This window comes from Panthera leo, chromosome A2, assembly GCF_018350215.1.
Source record: "Panthera leo isolate Ple1 chromosome A2, P.leo_Ple1_pat1.1, whole genome shotgun sequence".
NCBI classification, from domain to species: domain Eukaryota; kingdom Metazoa; phylum Chordata; class Mammalia; order Carnivora; family Felidae; genus Panthera; species Panthera leo.
In genome coordinates this window covers 148,985,156-149,012,962 of record NC_056680.1, presented here as the reverse complement: position 1 = coordinate 149,012,962, position 27,807 = coordinate 148,985,156, and the positions used below count along the sequence as shown (strand labels likewise).

General features: G+C 39.9%; 1 protein-coding gene across 6 annotated transcripts in view; it reads right to left on the bottom strand.

Annotated features, from left to right (window-relative positions):
- CALD1 (caldesmon 1) overlaps window positions 1-20,563 on the bottom strand; it is a 187,032-nt gene extending 166,469 nt beyond the window's left edge. For 2 of the 6 annotated variants that reach the window (XM_042925249.1, XM_042925275.1), the window contains exon 1: window positions 20,239-20,562. The gene's annotated coding sequence lies outside the window, so the exon portion shown is untranslated. Of the gene's footprint in view, window positions 1-18,889; window positions 18,985-20,238 lie in introns of all 6 variants that reach the window. The other 4 variants (XM_042925286.1, XM_042925294.1, XM_042925260.1 and 1 more) reach the window with 3 other exon arrangements.
- Between the last annotated feature and the right edge of the window lie 7,244 nt (window positions 20,564-27,807).

Here is a 27,807-nt window from a genome sequence, read left to right as displayed (position 1 = left end):
AGCTGTCAGCACAGAGCCCGACACAGGGCTTAAACTCACAAACCGTGAGCCAAAGTAAGCCACTCAACTGACTGAGCCACCCACGTGCCCCATAGATAGCTATGGTATTTCTTTCTTTCATTTTTATTTTTTTTAACATTTATTTATCTTTGAGAGAGAGACAGACAGACAGAGTATGAACTAGGGAAGAGGTAGAGAGAGGGAGACACAGAATCCGAAGCAGGCTCCAGGCTCTGAGCTGTCAGCACAGAGCCCCACACAGGGCTCAAACTCATGGGCTGTGAGATCATGACCTGAGCCAAAGTCGGATGCTCAACTAACTGAGCCACCCAGGCGCCCCAAGAGCTACTGTATTTCTAAAAAAGGATCAGAATATCATAAAAGAAACATTTAAAATGACAACAAAAGAACTCTTGGGAATTCAAATTATTGTGGCTTAATGCAGTGAATATAAAGCCAAAATTAAGGAAATTTCCCAGTTATTAAATGAAGATATAGAAAAGTAGAAAGTATTTGAGAAAATATGAAACCAGAGGATCAATTTAGGAGACCCAGAAGAGAAAGAGAAACATGGAAAATGGTGAGACGGAATTATCACCAAAATGACATAAGAAAACTTCCCATAATTAAAAGATGTATTTTTCTAGATTGAATGGGCCCACTAAGTGTTCATGAGAATGAATACAAATCTGAATGACACTAGGGCCCATGTCATGAAAATTCAGAATACTGAAAATAAAAAGAAGATCCTAAATACTTCCACAGAGAAAAAAAAATCTGCCAGCATATAAATATTTGGGAATCAAAATGGCATCAGACTTGCTAAGATGAACACTGACGATTCAGAAGACAATCCAGGCATACTTTCAGAAGTTTTAGGGAAAATGATTTCCAGCCTAGAATTCTATGCTCAACCTAATAATCAGTCAAGTATAAGATAAACTGAAGATGCTTACAAAACTGTGTCTCCTCTGCACCCACGTGCAGGAAGCTCCCAGATGCTTTTCTTCATCAAAACAAGGAAATAAAGAAAGAGGAAGAATGGGATCTAGGAAGCAGAGGATTCAAATTTCAGCCCACATGCAAAGGAAATTCCTTTCAATCCTAGGAAGGAAATTCTTAAGATGACTGTGAAATAAAGATTGAGAACAACTAGCTGTGCAACAAATCTAGAAAATTCCAAGATGTTTTCAGGAAGGGTATCTTTCTTTTTTTTTTTTTTTAACGTTTATTTATTTTTGAGACAGAGAGAGACACAGCATGAACGGGGGAGGGGCAGAGAGAGAGGGAGACACAGAATCGGAAGCAAGCTCCAGGCTCTGAGCCATCAGCCCAGAGCCCGACGCGGGGCTCGAACTCGCGGACCGCAAGATCGTGACCTGAGCCGAAGTCGGACGCTTAACCGACTGAGCCACCCAGGCGCCCCAGGAAGGGTATCTTTCAATAAAAAAAAAGAAAAAAAAAAAATGACAAACATCTGATGTATCTGATTGTATAGAAAAGGCCTTGACATTCACATTAGTGATAGAAACCTAAGCAGGTAAAAGAAATAGAGTAATTATTATATCACGATAGGAGGAGAGGAAAGAGAGTAGTCTGAGAAATTAAATGTAATTATAGTATACTATTTGGTCAGGTAGAAGCAATATTTACACAGCCATAACAATGTTGGAAGGGTGAGGAATATGGTGTCTATTTCTGTAGTTTCCCTTCTGTCTCGCAGATCTATTTGTCTATTCTTATACCAATGTCAAACTGTCTTGATTACAGTGGCTTTATTAATGGTAGACATTACTTGTTAACCTCCTACAACTGGAGATAAAGATTTATCACTTAAAAAAAAAAGATTTATCACTTTTATGCTGCAGGTTATTTACATTTTCAAATAATATGTTCAATACATCTTGTATAATAAATACACTACATAGGAGCTAAAAATTCTGGAAAGCCAGGGACAATAGTATTTTCATTGTGTTTTTAAAAATTAATAATTGGAACAACTGCTTGAAACTTGCTGTCTGAAGCTTGAATAAAAATATACTGAGCAAATTATTTGAAAATGTAACTAACATTGTTTAAAGTTAGGTTTATGCTATGTTTTCAGACTTTTTGGACAGCCTATATATCATTAATCGTAATAAATATAATGGATTTATCTCATATAGCAAATGATAAAAATCTCTGAGAATTATATTTATAACTGTATATATGCTATTTATGAAATATATCCTTTATAATAATTACACAGAAATATTGAAAATGAAAGTTTTAAAATTTATAAAGTTTAATAAGTAACATAGAAAGATGTAGTAGCAAGCAATGTATATTAATAGAAGACAAAATAGAATTTAAGGTGAATTGATGAAAAGAATACTTCACCAGGAAGATTAAAAAAATCATGAACTTATATGTATCAAACAACATAGCCTTGAAACATATGACTAATTTTAACAGCGATAATGACAAATTTTCTAAGGAGAAATGTTTACATTTCACAATGTTTACAGGAGATACTGACATAACGTCCTTGGAAATTAATAGATTCAGAAACTTTTAAAAATTATCAACATTTTACCAAATTAATCTTTTTATGGCCCTGACTTTCTGTACCATTTAAACAGGATATTCACCTCTTTAGTTTAACTAATTCCACTTTTTTTCATCTTTTCTCTTGCATTCTGTTTTTTCCCCAGTCTTCTATTCATTTTCATCTTTTGGCCCTTTCCTATCAGATGCTGAGAGCTTTTATAAATATTTATGAACTGTTCCTTGTCTTTCTTGATGAAGAAAAACATAAACACCATTTTCATTATTCACCAGCTATTTCCTCTGTGTGCAAACTGGAATGACTTTGTCTGATCACTGTGATGGTATTTGCTACCAAGTCCTTTATAAATACTAAATGGTGCATTTTTTCACGTTGTGTACCAAGTGAAGCAGGTTCTCTTTATATACCAGAAGGCCTATCCAAATGACACATATTTGCTTTATCAACCTCTATAAAAGTCTAGCGGTAATTTATATTGATTACATAGTAAGAAACTCCATCCCTGGTACAACATGTTCTTTCAGCTGCCAAGCCACACCTGTAGAAATGCTAACTCACATCTGGTTCCATAAATCTGTTCTTTCTGATCCTCTGGAGAGATATTTTTATGTAAACTATATAGCTACATGTGGAACAGGAAAGACCAAAGCAGATGGCTAAATCTAGTAACCATTTCCACCCCAAGTCTTGAGCTCTTACTCTCTTTCTTGACTTTGATGTCTTCCTATTTGAGCGTTAATCCAATCACTCATTTTATTAAAGTGTGTCTTAGAAGTTTTATTTATTCTTAGGTAATCAACTCAAAGTGCTGATATTGGTGTGCTTTTAGAAGCTGTTAAGAACTACCTTTGAGTCAACAATATTAGTTTCATTCATTGATAAATAAATTCCTCCAATTATTTTTATATGAAGATACCAAGAAAGGTACCAACATTTCCTCATCATTATATATTTTCATTTTTATTTATTTCATTGTATGTGTTATATCTCTACACAAAGGAACTTTAAAAACAAAATAACTATAATGAATCAAAAAACTGGTTTCTTTGAAGGCAACTCATTTGTAATTACTATTTGAACTAAATTTAGCTCCCCACTCCAACAAGTGGTTTGCTAGTAAAGGACGACATTAAGGAAGTAACCGTGATAGAAAAGACAATAATGACCCTAATAAGAGAAAGTTATAAAGCCACAAATCCAAACAACAATAGAGCTAGGAGAAACCATATTTAGTTCAACCGCTTTATTATAAGAACTGATGTCTCAGAAGGCTGAGTCACCTGCCTGACGTCATCAAGTTGCTCAAAGGCATAAACTGAATTTAACGGATTCTTTCTGCTATTATCTGCTGCTAACTCATATTTCAAAGAAAGTTTGGAAGCTTAGAATACGGGAGGCTGTTTATTATTGAGATGATTTCTATAAAGCAAGCCCCTCCATAATTTATATTTTAGTAATAGATATTTTTCATAAACTGTGTGATATTTTTAAATTGCCAAAATGTATAGACTTCAAGATTTGGGGGAACATGGATAAGGTCTCTTTTTTTCCTTCGTTAGTGTCTAAGCTCTTACAAGTAACTGTGGTATGGTGCAACTTAAGAGCAGAGTTTCAGCAATTCAACAGCCAGGCAAACCCTTTCACGTTAATGCTTCTGTCTAAAACAGAAGCATGGAGTGGCAGTTGTAGGTGCTGCTAGATATTACCATCTGTTTGGGATGGCCAGCTTCAGTGACAGAAGCAACAGGGTTCCAACATCTGGCATCAGTGTGGAGCAGGCTGAGGAATCTGCTAATGGTCTCAAGGGAAACAAACCAGAGACCAGAAGAGGCCCAGGGTATTTCAGGTGGAAAGTCCTCAGGAGATTGCTGGTCCGGATGGCATATGTTCCAGAAAAGAGCTTGTTTATGCAATTTTCACTGAAGTATTAGGAGTTCCACCAAGATCTTCATAAAGTACGTATTACATTTTTACCTATTAAACATTATTCTGCTTTAAGGGACTTAAAAAAGTAAAGCACATCAGGGAAAGCTTAAGGCAATCCAAATAAAGTATGGAGTTGTGTTAATAATGCCATCGATATTGTTTCATTAGTTGTGACAAATGTGCATAGTAACATTAACAATTTAGGAAACTGGGTGTGGGCATACCAGAACTCTAATATTCTTGCAACTCTTCCGTAAGTCCAAAATCTATTCTAAAATAAAATTTTATTGTAAAAATAATAAAAATATACAATCTGACCCACCCGTATGATTGCTTGTGCAAGCTTGGTCCCAAGCACACTTGCTAGGATCAAATACGCTTTTCTTCTACTCTTCCTTTTAGTTTCCTAGAGCATTTTTAAACTTTAATGTATATGGCTATAGATATTATAATCATAGATGTTACAAAGCACAGCACTTTCATATAAGTGATCTCGTGTTAGAAATATAAATGCTGATGAAAGACAATTTTAATAAATCTGAGAGTGACAAGATCCTCAGGTTTTAGATAAAGCTTGGAAAAAAAACTTTTCTGACTATACTGGAGAAAAAGCTCAAATTGAATGGTAACCTGTCTTAAAGATCTTTTTTACCACCTTGGGGTTTCAGACTGTCTCAAACAAGGTAATTGTCAATACAGCTTGTAAAGGTGAGGATGGGAAGGAATATGCTTGCCCCCAGAGCTAAAAACAAGGAAAGAAGGAAAGGCTGAAATTAGGGACGGGGCAGCCCCAGAAAGAGTAATTTTTGGAAATCTCAAATTCTAAACTTTGAATCTAGAGAGTTTCCTGTATGAATAGATGACTTACATCTTCCAAAAAATCCCAACTAGCAAAAGCCTTCATATTTCAAAGGAAAAATAAAAGAAAACCATGCATTAAAGATCTCTGGCTACCTAAAATGCCTTTACATTAAAGGTCTCATTGCTCCCTAGCTGGGTGTTAGAGAGAAGGGAAAAGGCCATTGTCAGTTTATAATTGGGAAGCTGGAGGCACAAGGAGTCTGTTCAAAGTCATGCAGGCTATCAGCTGTGGACATGAGCCAGAAACTGGGGCCACTTTTCTATCAGACCACCACCTGGAATCTGAGGCCCCACAAAATATAAGAGCCAAGATTCAAAAACTTAAACCTTATTGTGAATACTCTCAGGAAAAAGAACCAGCGAGCTAAAAACTACTCCCAGTAGAAAGAGTGATTGTTTTATTTTAACAGCATATCTAAGAACAGAAATATGGAAAAGCATGAAAGTTAAAACAAAGTCTTAACCTCCCACACTTCTCATTTCCTCAAACACAGGTGGGTCCGCAGTTCCAGACTGGCTGATATAATCACTCTGTCCAGTTTTAGGGCGATAGAGAGCTCTTGGCTGCTATAACCATCTGTCCAGTTTTAGGGCGATAGGGAGCTCCTTGGGTATATATTTCCATTCCACCACTACTGTAACTATATACCTACCCTGCAGAATGTGGCTGAAGCATTCTGATTTTTCCTTGTCTTATCTTTTCAAGCCTTTTTAAAAGGATCTATCTAAGCAACAGAGGCATGAGGCCATCATGGCTAAAGCATATGGCTGCCAACAGCAGAACATTTCCAAATGTATAAATCCCAACAGGAGAAGAAACAAAAAATAGAAGAAGAAGGAGAAGGAGGAAGAGGGGAAGGAGAAGAAGAAAAGAGAAGGATGACAAAGGAGGGGAGGGACAGGGGAGGAGGGTCAGAAGGAAGGAAGGAGAAAGCTTTAATAAAACCCTCACTTCCTTCCATAAAGTATCTTCTTTCATTGTTTTTTCCCCTCATTCATTAATTTTTAAGAGGGAAAGAAAATTATGGTCAAATAGAAAGTAAGAAGAAAGAAAGAAGATTAAAAGAAAGTAAGTAGATTAAAAGGAGAATAGCTTTTTCCAGCTGACATAGTGCTACAACTGGCAAGTTTTTCAGGTTATCTATGGATTGGTTTCCAGTAATTTGCAAGAGGCGAATGTTCTGCCTTTCTCATTTTAGAATTGAGGAGGTTCAGGCCTTCCTCGCATGACCTAAATTGATAATTGAAGTGATCTTTCAGAATGAACCATAAGCTGCACGTGACTGAAACATAAAAAGAACTACACTTGAAAGGGACTTAAGTCAATGTTTATTCTATCTTTTTGCCTTGAAGTTTATTTCTACAGATGTTAAACCTACAGCAGCATTGCTAGGCCTTTGGTACGTAATATTTTAGAAGTGAAAATACCCCAAATTACTGAAGGCATAATGGAGGAAACAAACAGCTTTGATTCTCATTTTCTCTTCATTTTTCAGGCCATAAATTTTGTAACTCTAATTGTATACACGCACACATATCAAAAACATATCCTGTAAGATTCCAGACACGTACACATAACACATCTACATAACAATTCTAGACCCAGCTGCTTACATGGTGTAGAGATTGTGCTAGTCTCTGGGCAAAGGTGCTGAAGTGGTGGACAGTCCAATAAGGGCTCATCTGAGACCCAAAGCAGATTGTAACATTTGATGGTGGTGGTGGTTGCTTGTGTACGTGTTCAGACATGCAGGAAATCTGTCCTGCATGTATAATGGCAGACAGAGTGGCCTCCCTGAGAGGCAGTCAAGATTGCACCAAAACAAAAGAGATAGAGGGAGAAGAAGAACTCTGACCCAGAGGGAAGAGAAGAGGTGATAAGGAAAAATAGAACCACACATTGAGTTTTTTTGGGTGGAAATAAAAATGAGAATCGGAACACAATTTTTTTTTTTTGGGGTACAGAAACAGAAGGAGTGGTTGCTAGGTGAAATGAGGTCTGTAGAGTCAGAAAACTACACCATAGATAGGATAACTGTCCATCTGAGTTTGCCTGGGAGTCTCCACTTCAGACTGTTATTGTAAGGAAATTATTAATAGCTCCTCCTTTCCCTATAGGAAATGTCCTGGTCTGGATTGGATAATAAATGGCACCGTCACCCTCTTATCCGCCACCTCTGGCCTAAGACAGGGCGTAGCCATAAGTAAGACTGAAACTAGGAAATGGAACCACGAAGAGCTTTTAAAAAGGGGTGAAGAGAAACAATGGCTAAAGAAAAAAGGCATTAGGAGACAAGGTATAATGCATTGGCAATTTGTAATCAACCATGCCAAACACAGATAAAGTTAGGGAGAATGTTGAGAGGAAAAGTATATAAAAACTTCAGGATAAATGCAGAAGAGACAAAAGAAAACAAAGACAAAAGACAAATGATTCAGAGCATAAATATGTGCAGGCTACTAATATTTTCTCTCGTATATGGAGATTCGTGGTTACGAGCAACATGTATAAAAATGACTGAAAATGGCCATCCTTGCTTTCCACCCTGCGCAGGCACACACAAAGTCTGTCTGTTGCTGCCTCCCAGTCGGCTGCTCCAAAGCTGCTGACATCCGGCTAGGGCTCTGCCTCTCAGACTCACAGGCTGCCTCGGCCAAGCTTTCCCACCACCAAGCCCCCTCCCCGACTTCTGATGGTTGCATACCAGACTGTCTGCCACCGTGGTTTCACAGGCTTCCACAGATAGGCCACAGTATGTGAAGCAGCATTTCAGTGCGTCATTTCAGAGACCTCTTTTGACTTTTTACTGCATCAGAATTTTGTACTGCAAAAGCCAGTAAGTAAATGTCAAGAGCAAGTTCAAAAGGCCAAGTGATTTCTAGTCAAGCAACTCCTAGACCCAGAGGGAAGATGGAATACCACCAGCAATAGGGCCTTTGACATTTAGAGGTTCAGAAAATACGTTGTATGGATTTCTACCACCATTTTGAACTGGAGCATATTATGGGTTAAATTGTGCCACTCTCAAAATTCTCATGTTGAAGCCCTAACCCTCAGATTGTGACCTTATGCGGAGATAGGGTCTTCACAGAGGTAATCGAGTTAAAATGAGGTCATTAGAAGAGGCCCTAATCCAACATGGCTGGTGTCTTTTGAGAAGAGGAAATTTTGGCACAGACACATGTGCAGCAAGAATGCTGTATGAACGTGAAGATGGCAATCTATAAGCCAAGGAGAGAAGCCTGGAACAGATCCTCCCCTCAGAGCTCTGAGAAGGACTGATGCTGCTGACACCTTGAGATTGGAATTCAGCCCTCTGCAACTGCGAGACAAGAAAGTTTTGTTGTTGAAACCATCTGGTTTGTGGTGCTTTGTTACAGCAGCCCCAGGGAACTAATGCCTCAGAGGCAGTCTGGTCAAAGGTGGGAGCGAGGAAAAGTTGACCAGACTTTTTATAGGGCCTTCCTTTCCCTGAGAAGACTAAGCAGTGCTTCTCTGAGTTATCTAAAAGAAAGGGCACTCCCTGTGGCAAGACTGGACTGGTTGGTCCTTAGGAAATAATTTCAATTGCTCATGCCTCAGTTTCTCCCTCCATGAAGTTGGTTATAGAGCTTGTGTTCTGAAATCCCCATTATGACTGATTGTTAAGGCAAAGAGTGGTCACACTGATATTCTGAGTTTGAGGCAGGAAGATAAAACTTACATGTGGAGACTTATTAATAAATACTACCTCTGAAACGGCTGGCCAAGTGAGTGGACTCTAACCTCCTGAGTCAACCTGTGCAGAGAGGTACAGTCCCTGACTTCCCACCTGATCCTCACAGAACCAGCTCGGTCTTGGCCTTTTGAATCTCTAACTTTGACATAATAAAAGACTAAAATGACTCATGTATTTGAATAAAGAGTTTCAGCTTTCAGTACATAATTCCAGAATATTTCCCCTGAATCGGGGAAAAGGGTGTAACTGCTTGTCAAACTATCTCTGCTACCAGGAAAGAAAAATACAAAAGTATTCCTGCAGGCTTTTTTTTTTTTTTTTAACTGTAATAGGCCTAGATTCTCATCCTGTCTCTCACTTGAATTATCTCTTGAGTCAGTAGTGAAAGAAATGGTGTTTAGCCCTGCTTCCTTATATGGCAGGGAATGACAATGTGCTTGTCTATTTGAACAGCAGTGTGGCTCTCTGACAAATTATAATGATTGGTTATGGAAACCTCCTGCTCTGGTTTCCATCGTATTCCTGAGGAAAGACACAAAACAGACAGCTGTAAGGAAATGGAAAGGGTTGGACTCAGGGAGTGGCACTGAATCTGGCTCTGCCATTTGCCAGCTGTGTGACTTTGGGCAAGTTCTTTATTTTACTGCCCTGAGGTGGTTATCTTCAACTAGAAGTGCCTGTCACGTACTAAGTGTGCCAGCAAGATATTTGAATGAACTAGCTTATCTTCTTAACCATCTCTAACCTATAAGGGCTAGTGATAACTATCCATCATCCATTTTTATTCACTGTCCCTCCCAAATTCAGTATTTTTCTCCAGATAAGTCTTAATTGTCTCTTCTCTCTGTCTCTCCCATTCTCTCCTCTTTCCTCCCTCTCTCATTCCAGGTCAAAAACTTAACTAGGGGCGCCTGGGTGGCTCAGTCAGTTAAGCGTCAGTCTCCGGCTTAAGTCATGATCTCATGGCTCGTGGGTTTGGGCCCTGTCTTGGGCTCTGTGCTTACAGATCAGAGCCTGGAGCCTGCTTTGGATTCTGTGTCTCCCTCTCTCTCTGCCCTCCCCCATTTGCACTCTGTCTCTCCTTCTCTGTCAAAAATAAATAAACATGAAAAAAATTAAACAAAACAAACTTAACTAGAACCCACTACCCCATCCAGCCTCAGGAATAATAAACCCCATTAGCCATACTAGATAAATATGATTTAGGATATTAAAAGCAACACACATCCAATGATAAGGGTAGGGAAGAAAACTTTGTGGCTGAAAGGAGTGGTGGACGTTGACTGCTTCTGCAGAGTAGGGCTGTGCAAGCTCCAAAGACAGACAGAACTGGTTAGAAAGTGCTTATGCTGACCGGAAACAGGGTTTCCTACAACTGATATCTACTGGTCCTGGTCCTGGTCGTACCCAATGGAGAACCTGACATGAAAGAAGTTGGCTCCTTCTGCTCCACTGACACAATGGCCATGGAGTAGCCAACCTGGGAGTGTGTGGCTTGGGCTATGGGAACCAGTGGGAGTCCATCCCTATAGATAGACTCACAGGAAGTCAGAGCCGATAGCTGATGATTTTTAATTTAGTGCCCACATGTGCAAAGCAGTTTAGAGATATAATTTCTAATCCTTATAATTGCAGGAATAATTATCCCCTTCCTATAGGTGAAGAAACAGGCTAGAAAACAGTAAATTTGAGCTATAAACTTAAGTCATCTGGATTCCAAAGTTTGTTCTCAAATAGGTCACACCTTTGGGGCCATACACAAACCAGGGGTCTCCATTGTTGGAGTAATTAGCAACAGGCAGCACAGCATTGTGGACTATGGAGCCAGATTATCCAGGTTTGAATCCTGGCTCTGTCACTTACTAGCCGTGTGCTTAGACATGTTACTTAACCTAATTGTAACTTAGGTTCCTTACCCGTAAATTTGGTTGTTGTATGGAGATTAATTGTTTGATTTTTATCTAACAAACATCTATATGCTACCTAGCATGCGCCAGGCACTGTTCTAGGCATTCAGTAATAACATAATTAGAAAGGAATCAATGAGTTCAAATGTGAATACTGGCTTCAGCTTGCTTTATCAAGAAGAAATTATAGACATTTATTCCTTTACTCATTAACTCTCTTCTGTGTGTGGGGTGAGGCACTTTTTTTAGTTTCAAGTCACAGCACTGAAAAACCCAAAGTCCTGATTCATGGTGCTTATGTTCTAGAGCATAAGAAATGATCAACAGACAAATAAATATGCAATCATAAGCATACATTATGAATCTGCATGCAACAAAGTAAAAGAGGTATTCTGACTGGCTCTCCTGTGCAGAGGCTAATTTTATCAACTTGATACCTTAGGTGAATTAGTAGTAAATGTTTCGCAACAAACTCTGGGAGGTTAAGGGAAAGCAGGGGAGTCTGATTTGTAGCATTTGCTAATCTCAGTGGTGTTTTTCCATCATACAGATACAATAAATGTAACTAACTTCCAGATCACAGATAATAATAAAACATAAGAAAATAATTAGGGAGGAATGAGTTTTGAGTATTTATTACCTTGGTTTTTAATATAATTTAATTATAAGTTTATCGAATTTAATTTTTAATAATGACTATGTTTAACAGCTGGGTCTCAAAATCTTGAAAATTTAACAATTGGCTTTTGGGAACTAGTATGAGCTGGTTTCCCATACTACTGTTTAGGGAGCATGGAGAGGGGGAACAGCGTCAGAGGGAAATGAGACTGAGTCAGTGTGGTGTCATTATGCGTGTGGATCCTAATCAAATTCCTTGCTCTTCTCCAGCAAGCCCTGCCTTCATGTACACAGTGGAAGCACTGCTCTATAAACCTAACTGCATCGGTACAAACACAGTAGCAATTCTGGCATTCTTATTGGACCAGGTTACTCACGCAGAGATACTTTTAGCTCTATAATCCTCAGTGAATATAATTTATGTCCTTGGTGCTCTGAATACGGTAGATTCTTCTGTACAAGTTACACCTTCAGGATGTAATTCCTGCCTATTGACCCTAGAGATGGATTTTCAGTTCTGCAAAAGTATTTGCCTGAGGCCTCTTGTCTCTTAGGGCTTAGATGCTTCTGAAAGGCCCATCCACAGAAGCGCCTAAACCAGAGACTATGATGGCCCTGGCCTCAGAGGAGATGCAGGGGGAGGGTGGAGGAAGCTTCTTCCCCCTTCCGCTCAGGATTTGTACATTCCTCACCACAAGGCTGAGGACAGAGAAAAACATCTTCTGTTTTTCCTGGTAAGTTAAATATCTAAAGTAATCTAAACAAACATCCTAAGGACAGAAATACGTAAAGAGAAAATTTTTTCTCAATTCACCCCTCCCCCAAATCCTAAATTTCACTTAGTAATGGTGGCTGGAACAGGAAGTGGAAATACCATGAGAAATTTTATTCTTGCCACATTTCCAATGCTTTACAAAAGCAAACACTGGAAATCTCATCAGAAAACTTGACCTTACAGGGTTGATAGCTTTGTGCCCAAACCAAGAATATGGGAAGCTGGAGGAATTTTCAGACAAATATTCTAGCTCTTCCGAAGAGACTCTTTGGGAAAACTGATTATTTGGAATATAACGCTGTAACTTTCAGAAAGAAATTACACAAAACTAAACAACTAGGCTTCTGAGGAATAAGTTACTCCATACATCTACTATAAATTATTTTAAGCATAGATGTACAGAACTGTTTCTGAGCCAGGGATTTTAGCAGAATCACCAGAGAGTTTTTACAAACTACAGATGCTGGACCTTGCTCTAGACCTACTGATCACAATCTCCAGGGGATGGTACTCAGGGATATATGTTTTCGAAAAGCCCTACAGTTGATCCTGATTAAGACACTGGTTAAGATCTACTGGACTATTGATTATAGGCAAAACGGGCTGTAATGTATAATCCAAATCCATGGACTGTTTATAACGGGACATTCTCTCTTGCTTCTTTCAGGGGAAGCAATCCATTAGACTGAAATTGTTAACAGCCTGGGACTTAGAAGCTGTGTGTTTGCCACTAATTAACTGGGAGATCTTGGTCAAGTCATTTGGTTTGTTCTTTCATTCAACAGACACTGGGCCTCTGTGATGTGCCAGGAACTGGGTATATATTAATAATAATAATAATAAAAAGATGTTCCTGCCCCTATAAATCTTACTGACATTAATCAAAGAAACTTACAAATACATGTATAATTTTACTTGGTATGGTTAGGCTTTAGTTCCTCATCTGCAAAATGAAAAGTCACTGGCTCTTTTTTTTTCCAAGCAATTCTTCTTAAAACCATAAATTTCTTGTCCCAACTTCCACATAATGTATGTTTTAAGTTCACTAGCTGAGTGAGAAAATACAATACCTAAAGCTACTATGAATTCAGTAACTATTTTAAGTAAATTAACATTTTATCTTCATAATGCATCAATGTAATTAGAAAAATAGTAACACATACTGTGTAAGATGTATTATTTACTCAGTTTGTCAAAAACATTTGCTGCATATATGGATTTGTTAACCTCTTGCAATAATTTTGTGGCCTCCCAGGGATCTAAAGTGCAGAGGTTAGGAACCTACGGGCCACATCAATGATGTGAAATACACGGTACCTGAGTAGTAATGTCCCTTTTCTTCCACAACAGACATCACTGTCAATGACAGCATCTGTGGCCTCCAGTAAGCCTAGGACTCAGCCTCAGAACCCTTCTCAATACACTGACCCAGATGATCCCTACCAATTGCTTCGAGCTGGCAAACAGATGAAAAATTATCTGCACCCCCTGGCTAAATGCCTCCTAAGACCCTGCCCAGCTTTAAAAATACAAGGTACGTATATTCAGTTCTGCTGTCTTGATAATCACAAATGCCTTCTCCCCTCTCCATATGAAAGTACTCCAAATATTTGAAGACATCCATGTGGCCCCTAATTTTCCTTCCTTTGGGATTAACAGTTCCAGATCCCTTATCTGTTCCTCATATTCTGTTCTCCTGACCCTCCTGGACCGCCTCTGACACTCATTCCAGGATACATATTTGGGAATGCTTCTCTGAGGAACAAGCCAAGAGTAGAGCACATTGTTTTGTTTTGTTTTGTTTTGTTTTGTTTTACTTCCTGTGACAGCCATCAAGACAGGTGTTCGGTGAATGAAAGATTACACTATAAACACTGCTTAGAACTGAAACTTCCACTGATTGAGTACGCTTTTATGCATTAAGCTTATGAAATACTGTCATTTACATTGAGAGGTAGTTTTTTATTTATGACAATTATTAAGTCATTATTTATTGAATTTTAAAGATTGCCTTAGTTGGGGGGGGGGAGCCATAGCACACCTATGACTCATACGAAGTTTCATGCCAACAAAAACACTCAAGTGTTTTTCTTTAGAATCTTTCTCAAATGGGTAATTCTTATTTTTTCAATTATTAGCGGTGCAAGCTTCCAAGCTAACCTCCCTTAAGATTGGTTCATTGGACAATGCCAAAGTGGTCATCAAATACTGCATGACCCTGACACTGAGTGTTTGCCTCTCCAGGAATTCAGTCACATAAAAATTAGAATGACCTTCACTGGTAGCTGTTGGACATTCAAGCTAATTTGCCTTCCATGCCTAACTTTCTCTTCTAAGTAAAACTGCCCACTGATCTTTTTATTTTCCCCAGGGGTGGCAGTGACTACTGCTCCAGACCCACTGGGAATTCATCCATAAGCATGCCAGGAACCTCTGATACCTCCTCCTGCTAAGGGATTTGCCAAAGACAACAGTTATCAGCTGAACCACTCAGGACTCCTCTCTCAGAATCTGATCAGGAAGCACAGAAGGAATTTTCTAGTCTGTAGAACAACAGGAAGAAGCAGCCACGTGTGCTGCAGCTGAGTGACATTAATAGAAGCACAGAGACCTCTTTTGAGATACTTTGACCCACCTTGATTTAAACCCCATCTTTGAACCCCAGTCCTACGGTGGCTTCTGTTCTTGGATTTCCTTGCGATCCCATCCCTTTATTATGACATATGCATCTTACAGTCTTGTCCCTTCCCTTGAGCTACCGAAGCCTATTAACATAGATTCTGTTTGTTCTGAGCACAGTGCCAGGTGTTCTCGCCCATGTTACTGTACTGGTCTGCACACTGCCTTGCTAATAAGCTGGCTCTTTGTTTCTAAGCCTCTGCCTGCCTTCTGATTTTTGCTGTTTTTCTTTTACTTAGTGGGCTGTGATTCACACGTTAGTCCCTTGTTATACGTTATTTCCATTCTGGCTTAGACCCTCCTCACCCCCATGGAACTAATGTCCTTGATGCTTCTGGTCCCTGGACCTCTTGGGCTTTGCCCTGGTCCTGCCCATCTTTAGCACACAGGTGATGTCTGCCTAGTTCCCCAGGTTGAGACAAGAGAGAGGGAATGTTACAGGTGGGTGTGAAAGGAACTAATTATATATTCGTACTTAATATGCCCCTCTCCAAGTAAGATGAGTCCCTTACAGCCAATGTTTTCATCCGTATATTCACAAAACAATGCCAGAAACTTCAATAAATGATTAAAAAGCAATTTATCTTCAAGTTATCCATCACTGAAATATAAAGAAAAGCCACGTACTAAAATGAATGCTTACTAAGAACACTCAATTCATTTAAAATACCTCCCCCTCCCAAATATTTATTTTCCTTCAACTACTCCTTGACCGCTGCTTAGCACTCCTTTTATTAAGTTCTTGGTGCTCTCTCAGCACCCACTTCACTGGAGGTACTCCCAGCCTCTCCAGCCCCTACGAGCTCCCCACGTAAAACTGCTTCTCTAGAGATGATCTCCTTTCTTTGAAATGGAGGCCATATGAAGTCATCTACTTCTACGTATCTGTGTATTTACACCATCCTTTCTTCCTTCAAAAAAATCTCGGAAACAGGAAGGGACACCTCCACTCATGCTCCGTTCCCATCCACCCTTGTCTCCAATGGAAATCAAGACCTTACCTCACTCCCCAGCCCAACCACCCCAGGCTCATGGCTTCTCACCCGCCAATCACAAAAGGTGGGTTCACAAAGGACCTGAGGGTTTAGAGTTTTTATCAAGTTTCAAAGGTATCCATGGCAACAACACGGGGAAGAACAATGATAGGCCTACCCCCTCACCTCTCTTGCGTGCCCACAGCCATCCTTTCCTTCCTGCCCACCTCCCACACTCACTCACTGCCAGCCAAAGGTGAGTCTGGGGGTGAAAAGCAGAGTGACTCTTTTCCACAGAGACTGCTCCAACATCTACTCTCTCTGCTCTAACTCTTCCCTGCTCTGCCGAAAAAAAAACTGAAGAGGTCTTCCCCTATCATGACCCTTCTGCTGTTGTCTGGGCTTCATTCTAAAGCTGGGGCATTACAAATTGTCAGTGTTGGATCAGAAAAGCACTTGTGTGAACTGGAGTGGGAGGAGTTAGGGAAGTTGGGAGAAATAGAAGACTGGGGGTAGGGAAGTTAGGGAGGCCACCAGGGGTCAGTCACCGGAGAGCCAGCTGGGGATACTAAAGACTGAGGGAAACAGAGCAGTAGAGGCTAGATCCATGGAGCAGTCTGGTCTCAATACCAACAGGAACCACAGCCAGGTGCTCCTGATTACCTCACCCTCTCTACGCGAGGCCCAGGCTTGACATGCTGGGATTAGTTCCATGCCTTTGGCTGGAGGCAGAGAAACTGCCTCATTTACTAAGGCCTTTCTGTTGTCAGCACCTTGTCACTGGTCTTCTACTCAAGTAGATCTTCAGGTTTCTCGGTTCCTGGACGGGGCCTCGCATCACTGACGACCCATCTCATTCTGCCTCCTGATACTTGTGTTCTCCTGGTCACTGATCACCAAGGCCAAAATTTAGACTACACTGGAGTGCACCGGTATTTCCTGGACTCTGGGCTCAGTGTTCTAGAAATAATTAGAATTCAGAAGGTACTAGTCAAGGTACTGAGGAAGGAACAGATAATCAGGGATACTAGGTAAGAAGTGGAGGGTACCAGTCAACATGAACATAATGTCTAGAGGCCTCAGATTGCACACAGTTTGAAGCAGACGGCCTACAGAAAAGAGGGGTAAACAGCCTCATCTCATTTGGACATCTTCACTACTATAGGAGGTAGGAGAAGCATCAGAATGCCCATTCCACACACGAGGTCAAGTGTTGATGGCTTCCTCAAAGGTCTGGGCTATCTGAGAGGGGGGAACTAGTGCTAGGACTGAGCTCTCAAGGTAGTGCTTCCAAGTTAAGCCTGAGTTGCAAGTATCTTCTTAAATTACCCAAGGACTCAGAACTTATGGGCATCTCTCTAAAGACAAACTTGGATTAGCTTCATAGATGAAGGCCTTTCGGTAAGTATCTAATAGTTCTATTTTTAGGCTCTGAGAAAATTTACCCAGATACCTCTTTTAAAGTCAGAAAATTCTTTGGCAACATCTAACCTCCGCCTCAGGCCTACCATGCTATTTGCATACCACTTGGTCAGCATTTTCCCGTCCCCCCACCATGGCCTCACCCCACCACATTTCCAACGTGTGATAGACTGCAGGCAGATGGGGATTGAGCTAATTCCTTTAAATGCCTGCCTCTACGTCACTTTTCTGTCTTGCTAAAGAATCACTGAGGAGCAGCCATGCTACTTATGGTATCAGGAAGATATCATGAGGTTGTCTCCATGACAATTGTATGTGTTTTTAAGAAAAGGCCTACTGAAGGACCCCTGGGTGGCTCAGTCAGTTAAGTGTCTGCCTCTTGCTTTTGGCTCAGGTCACGATCTTATGGCTCCGGCAATCGAGGCCCATGTCAGGCCCTGTGCTGACAGCACAGAGACTGCTTGGGATTCTCTCTCTCTGCCCCTTCCCTGCTCGTGCTCTCTCTTTCTCTCTCAAATAAATGAACTTAAAAAACAAAAGAAAAGGCCGATTGAGGTGCATTTTAGGCTTATCAGACTAGAGACTACCCATGCTGGACTCAGGACCAGCCTACACTATCTACCACAGAGCAAGAAATCCTCAGGCTAGTCACAAAAGCCAATCAGAATTGTTCATAGCCTCACCATCAGGACATGCTCTAATGTATCTCATTTCAATCCTTCATGCTCAGTTTAAACCTGGTTCTTCTCCTTAATGCAAGAATTGTGTATTTATTTAAAGAAATTTTTCAATCTGAATTATTTAACTTATTCTATTTATTCCATTGGCTTTGAACAATGGAAACAACCCAGCATGTTATCTATGGATCAGTCCTTGCACATTCCTTGTACTGAGATCAATTTTTTATTCGTGACTTTCTGTTCCAGACCTCTGCCATTGTATTTCTCTTTATTAAAATGATTTTTTTTGCACTGCACTTCCATTGTGCTCTGTTGACCTCCCCATCTGGGGAGATGTATTCTAGCTAATATTCAATTGGAGGAAAGTAGCATGAAGAGCCGCCTAAAGTTCAATACAAAGTAAAATATCAAATCCCCTTGCTCCATCACATCACTATAGAAAGTAGAACACTTATTTAAAAAAAAATGCCTTCTTGTGGTTGTTGGGGGATGGGGAGCACACAAGGCAGAGAGGAGAGAGTGGTGGCAGCAAAGTTTGAACTTTCAGGGATTTGGAAATGTTGGTTTCAAAATGGAATTTATCCTCAAATCCCAAGATTATAGATTTCCTTCCAAACTGCATTCCCTACATGGTTTAGAGAACAGTTGAAAAAGAAATTGCTCTCCATATTTTGATTGACATTAAAAACGCTGTGAAAATAGTTTGGAACTTGAGCTCTTTGAGGGAAGGACAATAATCAAACTATAGCTTTCACTTGCAGCCCTTTCTCCCACACTTACTCAGAACTGTTCCAGGAAAATTCACAGGGAACTCTGTTCTCATATATCACTTCTAGGAGGAGAGAGGCATTCTCAAGAAAATTATCCCCAAACTTCTAAATACAAAGAGAAAAGATTAATGAATCTCAACACAAAGCCACCTCACTTGACAGAATAAAAGCAAACTGAGTCAGTTGTTTGGAGTTAGAAACCTTTAATATCCAGCTTTATTTAAAAATTATCAGACTTGCCCTTCTTGCCACATACTGCCTAGTCCTCCCCCAAGCTCTAGCCACACATGCCTGGTTTTGCCAAACACATGAGAAAGATTTTACTATTCCAGTTTACAAGTCCATCTGCATAGCCCTGTTAACAGAAGGGATCTATGAATACCAAGTACTTTGTTCTCATCCACTTTTTTTGACCATGTATTACCATAGCACGAAAATTCCCCCACCCTTTACAATCAGCTCTTTCTAAAAGGAATTCCAGACTACTACCAACTGGCTGCCTTGTACTACTGTCTAAGATGCCCAAATATGTCTGACTATCTTGAAATGAAAGCCTGCTTCTCCCTTTCTGGAACGCACTTGTAAACTGCATCTTTTCAAATTCTCTAGTCAGGGGCACACTTTAAAACAGAAAAATAAGATTTGTTAAGAAATGGTTTGGTAGGATGTTAAATGTGATTTCTAAAAACACACCCACCAGCACACGCATTCTCTCATTATTAGGTTTTATAGGAAACAGACCTTGGTAGGCATCTTCCTGTCTTGGCAAATATCAGATCAGTTACATTAACCCAACTGGTGCTAAATGCTCTTGCCACGAACTCTGACCTTATTTCCTTGCAGCTCGAGAAGTCCGGTCTTAATTAAATACAGGTAGCAGAATAATATGTAAATGCCTTTGGTTAAGAACCTTTACTTTTTGGCTTCTCATTAGCCTAAAAAGTTGTTGTTTCTAAAGCAAAACCTCTTTAAATCTCTGGTAATAAAAGATGCAGGCGAGACCACCGGTGTGGGCAGACTGGCACGGCACGCCTGCTGACCCTGGCCCTGTGGCTATCAGGTAGAATCCCCACTGCACTCCTAAACAAAAGGCTTTCCTTCTCAAGGTTGCCGGTGGTCCCCGAGCATAAGTCTCCGTCCTGTCCCAACTCCAAGAACAGAACTTGAAATCTCATCCTGTTTGTCTTCCGGGAACATCTGCAGGGCGGCAAAGCCCAGTCTGGCTCTGAGAATTTGCATGGTTTATTGGCTTTCACAATCTTGCATCTCCAGCTACCTTAGGCAGGAATGTTGACTGAAACCCGGAGAAAGCCCCCAGACTCTCTGGAAGAGATTAAAAGAAAGCCCTCCGTGGCTTACCTCGCAGGCTGCAACTTCTTCCTGGGGACTAAGTCGGAAAGGAAGGACTGATTTCTCTAGCAGGAGCACAGCAAGAGGGCAGGCAGGCAGGCAGCCTAATACACACTGCTCTATTCAATAAAACTCCAGACCGCCCTTCCTTAGCCCCTCCCAGAAGTCCATGCTAAGTGAACACATATCCCCTATGTTTACAGTCGGCAGTCGGTGGTATGCATTGTCCTGTAGTTTTTCTAATAGGCAGCCAATGACGACACCCCGGCCGAGGTGGATGCAGCCTGCCTGTGGAGATGCCTGTCATTCCCTAGGCATGCTCAGGAAATCACTCATCAGAAAAACCGAGACCTAAAAAGCTCTGAAACTGCGCGCAGGCTGCCAAAACCAGCCAGCTACATGCCCTTTTTTGGTTATCCTTAGCAGGGCCTCTGGAAGTGAATCCATTGTCAGGAACAATCATAAGAAATGTTAATCTTGGAGAAAGAGGCTGTCTTGTAGAACACAAACGCAACTTTAAAAAGAAAGCAGTCTATGAAACAAGAAGTTAACAGTCCATATGTTTAGTGGGGTGGGGGTGGGGAAGGCTTTTAAATTGAGGGAGGCTTAATAGCATATTTCTCTTAAAAGTAGCCATGTATACAAAATGAAATTAAATTGTTCTACAATTTTAAAGTCTGCAATGGCCAGGACCCAGGTCTGTATGTACAGACTACATTCTAACCTGAACGAGGCACAGCCCCCTAAAAATATGTCTACATGTGTTATAAAAACAACTGACAAAAAAAAAACTTAGGTCTTTTTTAGTAGGTAATGTTTTCCAGAATAAGTGTAGTGCCAGAAACTCAGCTAGGCAGGGTCCTACAGCCTTGGCGATGCTCACTAGTTTTCCATATCACCCCCCTCTCCACCTCCCCTTTGTCTCCTCAGATTTGGCAACAGGGAGACATTACTGGCAACTCTGCACAACAGAGAGGGCGTGAAGAGACCCAGCACTTCCTCTGCGACTGCTAGAGACAATGCGTATGCCCACTGAGATGAGACTGCTGTTTTAGCGACTTCTTGAAAGTACTCCAACCAAGTCTTCTTGGTAGGACGTGGGCTATGAGAGGGTCAGAATTAGGCAATGCTGAAGCAGGATGAAGTTAACTGGCCCACGTGTGCACACAACCTGTGGTTTTGTACTTTTCAATAAAGAATTCACTCAATTCATCAATCAGTACTTAATTCAGTAGTCACAATAACAAAAAATTAGGAGCACTTACTACTTGTCAGGCCAGGAGCTCGGTGCTAGATTTCTGTCTCCTTATCGCTGTGTGTTTAGAAACTGTCTCATCACTGACCAAGAAGACTTAACATATTTTCCCTGGCTGACTACAAGTCCACAAGCTTGGTCTCCAAAAACCTTAGGTTTTACCATATAAGCCTATTTATGAAGATCTGACCTGAAAATAATCTCTACTTAGGAACAAGTGCCTGCCCTTTGCGCCTTATACTGAAGACTTGGGAAGTAACTGATCCACCTGGATGGTTTCCTTCTTCAGTCCTCCAGCATTAGCCAGTCACCCACAGGCATCAATATCAAGCCTACGCTCATCTCTTCCCTGGGAAGGCTGCCTGTCCCATCTTCCCAACTGCTACTGCAGCACAGCCTGAAAAAGCTACAGAGCAGGCTGCCAGGCAGAGGGAGAGGTGAGCTTCAAGCATCCCAAGTTAGAACTCGGAATGCACTTTCCCAGGGAAACAGAATAAATAATGGCTGGTGGGAACAGTACAGTCAATGCAGCATTTCAAGGACACTATGGCTCAACCAGGCATTTGTGGAGCACCACCGTTTATAAACTTGTTCCTATGGTAAAATGTTTTCTGATCCCAAGTGAATAATTTGGAAATAAACTTTGGGAACATAACCAGTTTCACTACTGGGGATGTCCCGTATGTGGACAAACCTGTAAAGACAGAATAACAGTTCATAGTCAGGTAAACTGCTGAGCTTGGAGATGTCGTGGCACAGGCATCAATGACCTCTGAAAACAACTCAGTTGGTGATGCCTGTGTGAAGACATGACCTGTGTCCAGAGATGTTTGAGGCCCATGCTCTCCAGGCCATATGGTCTGTGACTCAGTGAGGCCTGTTTTAATGCACTGTTTTCCATGGCCACTGCTGATTCAATCCTAAGCCGCATTCTTCCCGCTTGTGTGAGTAATGCCTTTTGGTTAAACAGCATCAGGGCATAATTTGCAATCTATGAATAAAATAAGTACCAGCTTTCCAGAGGAAAGAAAAGTTGCACTACAAATGGGGAAAATATTATCAGCAGGAAACATGGAAAGGACATGCGTTTTGCATGGTTTTTAGAAGATAAATGGCTAAATATTTTTGGGTTCTGTCTTTAGAAAAGAGAAGTATGTTTCCCTAGATAAATTCTGAATACCTCATTTTCAGGGCATAGTGGATGACCAATCATTCAGCCTTTTTTGTGTATTTGAAAGTAGACACTGTGCAAGAACCACATGGTTGGAAGGACAATTTAACAAATTTCATTAGAAAAAAGAAAGAAAAAGATAGATGTTGCCAATCTCTACCATGGGAAACTTCACTTTCATAGTATTTACTTTTTCCAGAAGTCATTTGTAAACAACACTAAAAATACACAGGACTTATACAGAAAATTTTTGTGGAATATAATTCCCACTCAGACCATCCCAGATAAAGAGCAGCTTGTCTAGCATAGGCTATATCTACCTAATCAAACCATAACAAATCTAAAGAGACATTTGGAAACATCTGGATGGTTCATTGTATTTTTTCAGTTCCAACTGAGTATTTGGAATCATGTATATAAGTAGTGAGCAATTACATTTCACTTGAAAGTCAGTTTGGGAAAAGTAAAAGCAGGCCACACCTTTTTCATTCAAACTTAAAATCGCTTCACTTAGTTCCATAAAAAAATACATTTGCCAGTTCAAAATATTTACGTAATTGAATAAAACAGATATTTTGAACATTTTAAAAGGCAGCAAAATACCGCCCCCCCCCCCCCCCACCACACACACACACACACACATCTTCTTTTACTCAAATGAAGTATTTCCAGAAACTCAAGTTTAGAAAACAATAAAATCAGACTGGTAAAATGTTGATGCCAAAACTGGACAACAAAGATAGCACAAAAAGAGGAAAACTATCCTAAGTATATTTCTGAGCCTAGATGAAAACAATTAGCACCCTGAATCCAACAGTGTAAAAACAAGGTAAGGCCAATGTGGAGACAGTCCGAATCTGAAAATCTAGTGATTCAGTAGTAAATTAGTATGATACAATGTAAGCAGTTAAAAAGTTAAAAAAAAAAAAAAAAAAAGTTGACGAAAGAAAAGAGAAAGATCATCTCAACAGATAAAAAAATAATACTTGGTAAAATTAGCAATCTTACACAGAAAAAACAAAAGTTCTTGAAAAACCAGCAACAGAATCTTTCTAAACATGTAATGAGACCTTTACCAGAATGCTACAGCGAATACTATGCTTAATGACGAAATGGTAAAGTATTCTCACTATAATCAATGAAAAGGCAAGGGTGACTATCATCTCTCTACAATTAAAAAATGGGGTGGAGGTCCTAACTAAGACAAAGACAAAGAAAAAAAGAAAGAAGAACTATAGGAATTAGGAAGAAAACAAATGTCTTTATTTGCTATGATAGGATCGTGTGGGTAAAAAGTTCAAGTGAATCAACAAATATATTAGAATTAATAAAAGAGTTTAGCAAAATTATTGGAAGCAAGTTCAGTATGCAAAACTCCAGAGTTCCTGTAACCAGCTGTCTCTAATTTTAAAATATAATGGAAAATAGATGATTCATATTAATAACAAAAGTGTGCATTACTTGGGAATAAACGTAACAAAATAGTGCAAGAAAATTGAAGAGCTGGATTTAAGGAAATAAAAGGCCCGTATAAATGGTGAAATATATCACTTTTACAAATGACAGACCTCAAAATTATAAGGATGTAAATTTTCCTTGAATTAACCTATGTAGCATTTATTATTCCAAATAAAATCCCTAAATGATATATTTTGTAGAACTTAACAAAACAATCCTAAAATTCAGATGGAAAAGTAAAGATCTAAAAATAAGGACTGAGATTTTTATAGAGCAATTCTAGTTAAGATGAGTATTATTGCCCTGGGAATAGACAAATAGATTATTAGAATAAAGTGGAAAACCTAGAAACAGCCCCAAGCATATATGGAAACTTCTAAAATAATAGCAAAGACACAACCAATGAGGAAGAAAAGGGTGGGCTATTCTATTAATGGTAAGGTTACCATTGATTATGTAGAATCAATAAAGTTAGATTCAAAATTCCCACCCCATACTAAAAGAAACTAGATTACATGGGGAAAAAAAACAACTTTAAGACGATTAGGAAAAACTGTAGGTGAATAATTATATAATGGAGTATGGAAGGATTCTTCAACATAAAAAACAGAAGTTCAGATGGAAACACTGAAAACTTTGAGGAGCTGGCTAGATTTAATAGAGTAAATGCACAATATGCATTTATTTCTGCTCCTTCCCAAACCTCACCAAAATGATAGCACAGAAATAAAAAATCATCAGTAAATCCTACAAGGCAAAGAATACTGGAAGGGAGTCAACACAGAGTTTAGATGTCAGCCAAATTTTGGAATATGGAAAATGGACACATGGCTGGTAATTGACTTAACAGAACTAAGAAACTGAACTCTGGCCCTGTGGAGTAGAAGGGCCGGTGGATGAGAAAAAAGCCAATTCAAGCCTCAAAACCAGGAAAAATAGGATTTGGAAGCCCCAGGAATCTGAGGTGAGGGATGGAGCAGAAAACAGGTTTGATTGGAAATCTGAGTAAGGAGGGTACTTGGGTGGCTCAGCTGGTTAAGTGTCAGACTTTGGCTGAGGTCATGATATGGTTCATGGGTTCGAGCCACGCACCGGGCTCTGCGCAGACTGACCGCTCAGCTCAGAGCATAGAGCCTGCTTCAGCTGCTGTGTCTCCCTCTCCCTTTCTCTCTGCCCCTCTCCCACTCATACTCCCTCTCTCTCTCAAAAATAAACATTAGAAAAAAATTTTTTTAGAAAATCTAAGGAATAGTTAAAAGCCCAGATCTAGGAACCCCCAACACACGTAGGTGAACACCCCTCTTTCAATCAGACAGAAGTTCCAAGTTTATTCTCTGAAGGCAAGTGCTGCCCTCAGAATGGCGAAACAGTGGACAGGGAAGAGGCTTCATACTGAAAACAAAATTGAAATGTAAGTATACTCAGTGAACACTGGAAAACCCCCGGTCTCCTCACTCTGCAGGTTACCAGGACACCAACAGTCAGGTTTGTACTCAGCAGAAAGGAAATTGGAGGATTTCACTGTAGGGAAAGTGGCATGCCCACGGAAAAAAGAACTAAAGACATAGACACTGAGGGACCCCTGAAATTTCTGGCTCATTGCCCAAGGCCCTTTAGTGAACTTGTGCACAGGAACTCCCAATCCGCTGTTTAGCACCTCACACTTAAAAATATGAACATCAAGTTAAGGAGAGGATCTGAGAGACTCGAACAACAGAAAAAGGAATTCAGAGGAAAAAGAGGCAAGGTGAGAAACAGAAGAACAGTTCAAGAAAATTATAATTACTATTCACAGAGAGATAAGAGTCGATACTGTTGCCACCTAAGGAGAAAGATGCTTTAAGAAGGCACTTTCAGAGAAGAGGAAAAAGCTCTTGTAAATGAAGAATACTGTGGCAGAAAGTTATAAAAATTCAATTCAAGAAATGTTAAGATAAAGTTTAAAAAAAAAACCTGCCAGATAATTAGAAGAAAAAGGATGGAAAAAAGAAAATAACATTAAAGAATCAATAAAAAACCCAACATCTGAGTGTTCCAGAAAAAGAGGAAAGAGAAAATTGTGGGAAAGAAATTATCAAAGAAATAAAACATTAAAATTTCCCACACCTAAAGGACACAAGTTTCCAGATTCAAAGGGCCCACTGGGCATCTAGTACAATGAATGAAAACATATTTAATTCTGAAGTTATCAAGTTCTTGGGTTTTATGTTCCATCCAAAGGTGGGGGAGGAGTTGGGGTTGAAACCAGAAACCGAGACAGAAGATAAGGATCAGAAAATAGAGAGTACAAAACTATGACAGAAGTGAAGGGTAGTCCCATGATGACAGTGAAAGAAAATTCCAGGATAACAGCTGGTCAAGAGAGCAACAAGTAAAGACTGAAGCAGAGGGATCCAGAGAGGACGTGTTCAGGAAAATCAGGTAGACAGATTACCTGATTTTTTCTTGGGGAAAGCATCTGTGATAGGTACACGGAAATGAGTAAATGTAAGATTGAGGTCATTATAATTTCAGGAAAAACAAAATGTTTATATGAGAAAGGAAAAGGGATCATTGTATACCATATAGTTCAACTGTGAGAAAAATTTACACAGTCATAATAATGTAAATACTATATTTTGATTTCACCAAAACAATGATGTAATTAGATTCCAAGGATAACAAGCAAGAACATGTTTGTAGGATGATGGTGGATAAGACAGCTAAACCCTCATTTTGTTTAGCAGGAAATCAATAGTTAATATCCAGTACTGAAATTTTAATAAATAGTAGAGTTAGCAATTTATTTAAGGATATGAAAACAAATACCACCCTCCCCCGATCCCCCACAAAAAATAGTTCATTCATTCACTGAAAAAATATTTATTGAGTGTCTACCACATGCCAGGGCCTGTTCTAGGCGTTGCAAGCCAAATACATTTTGATGGAGGGAGACAGATAAATACACTAACTAATAAATGTATTAATGTCAGGCAGTGGGAAATGCTATAAAGAAATTGTAATGGAATAGAGAAAATCAGGGAAGTCCTCTATGAAGAAGTTTTCCATGGAGATGAATAAAATGAAGGGGCAAGCACTGGGACCATACAAAGCAATAACATTCCTGACAGCAAGAATATAGCAGGTGCATATTAAAGAACAAGAAAGATTGCAGAGTAATTGGGGAGGAGTGATCACCAACGGCAGATAGGATCATCTAGAGACTTATCATCATGGTAAAGACTTCGAGTTTTATTTTAAATAAGATGGAAAGTCACTGGGAGGTGTTGAGTGGGGAGAGAAAAAAATCACTCTGGTCGTCGTCCTGTAGAAAGAGCTGGGAGCTTACCAGTGTAGAAGCAGGGAAATTATTGCCTCCTTACAGGCAGGAGGTGTTGGCCAGGACTAGGGCAGTTGTGGTCAGGGGACTGAGAAAGTATTGAATTTTGGACACAGCAGGACTCATTGCTGGTTTGGATGAGGAATATAAGAAACAGAGAGGAATCAGAGATATCTCCTTTTATGGGCTGAAGAGCTGAGTCAGTGGTGTAATTTAATAAGCAGGGACCACTGAGGGAAGTGTCGATTTGCAAGGAGGTGTGGGAATCACATTAGACATAATTTAGGCGTATTGAGATGACCAAAGGCATTCAAGTGGAGGTGCAGATGGGTAGTGTGATATACAAACCTGATGTTTTAGGGAGAGATGAGGCTT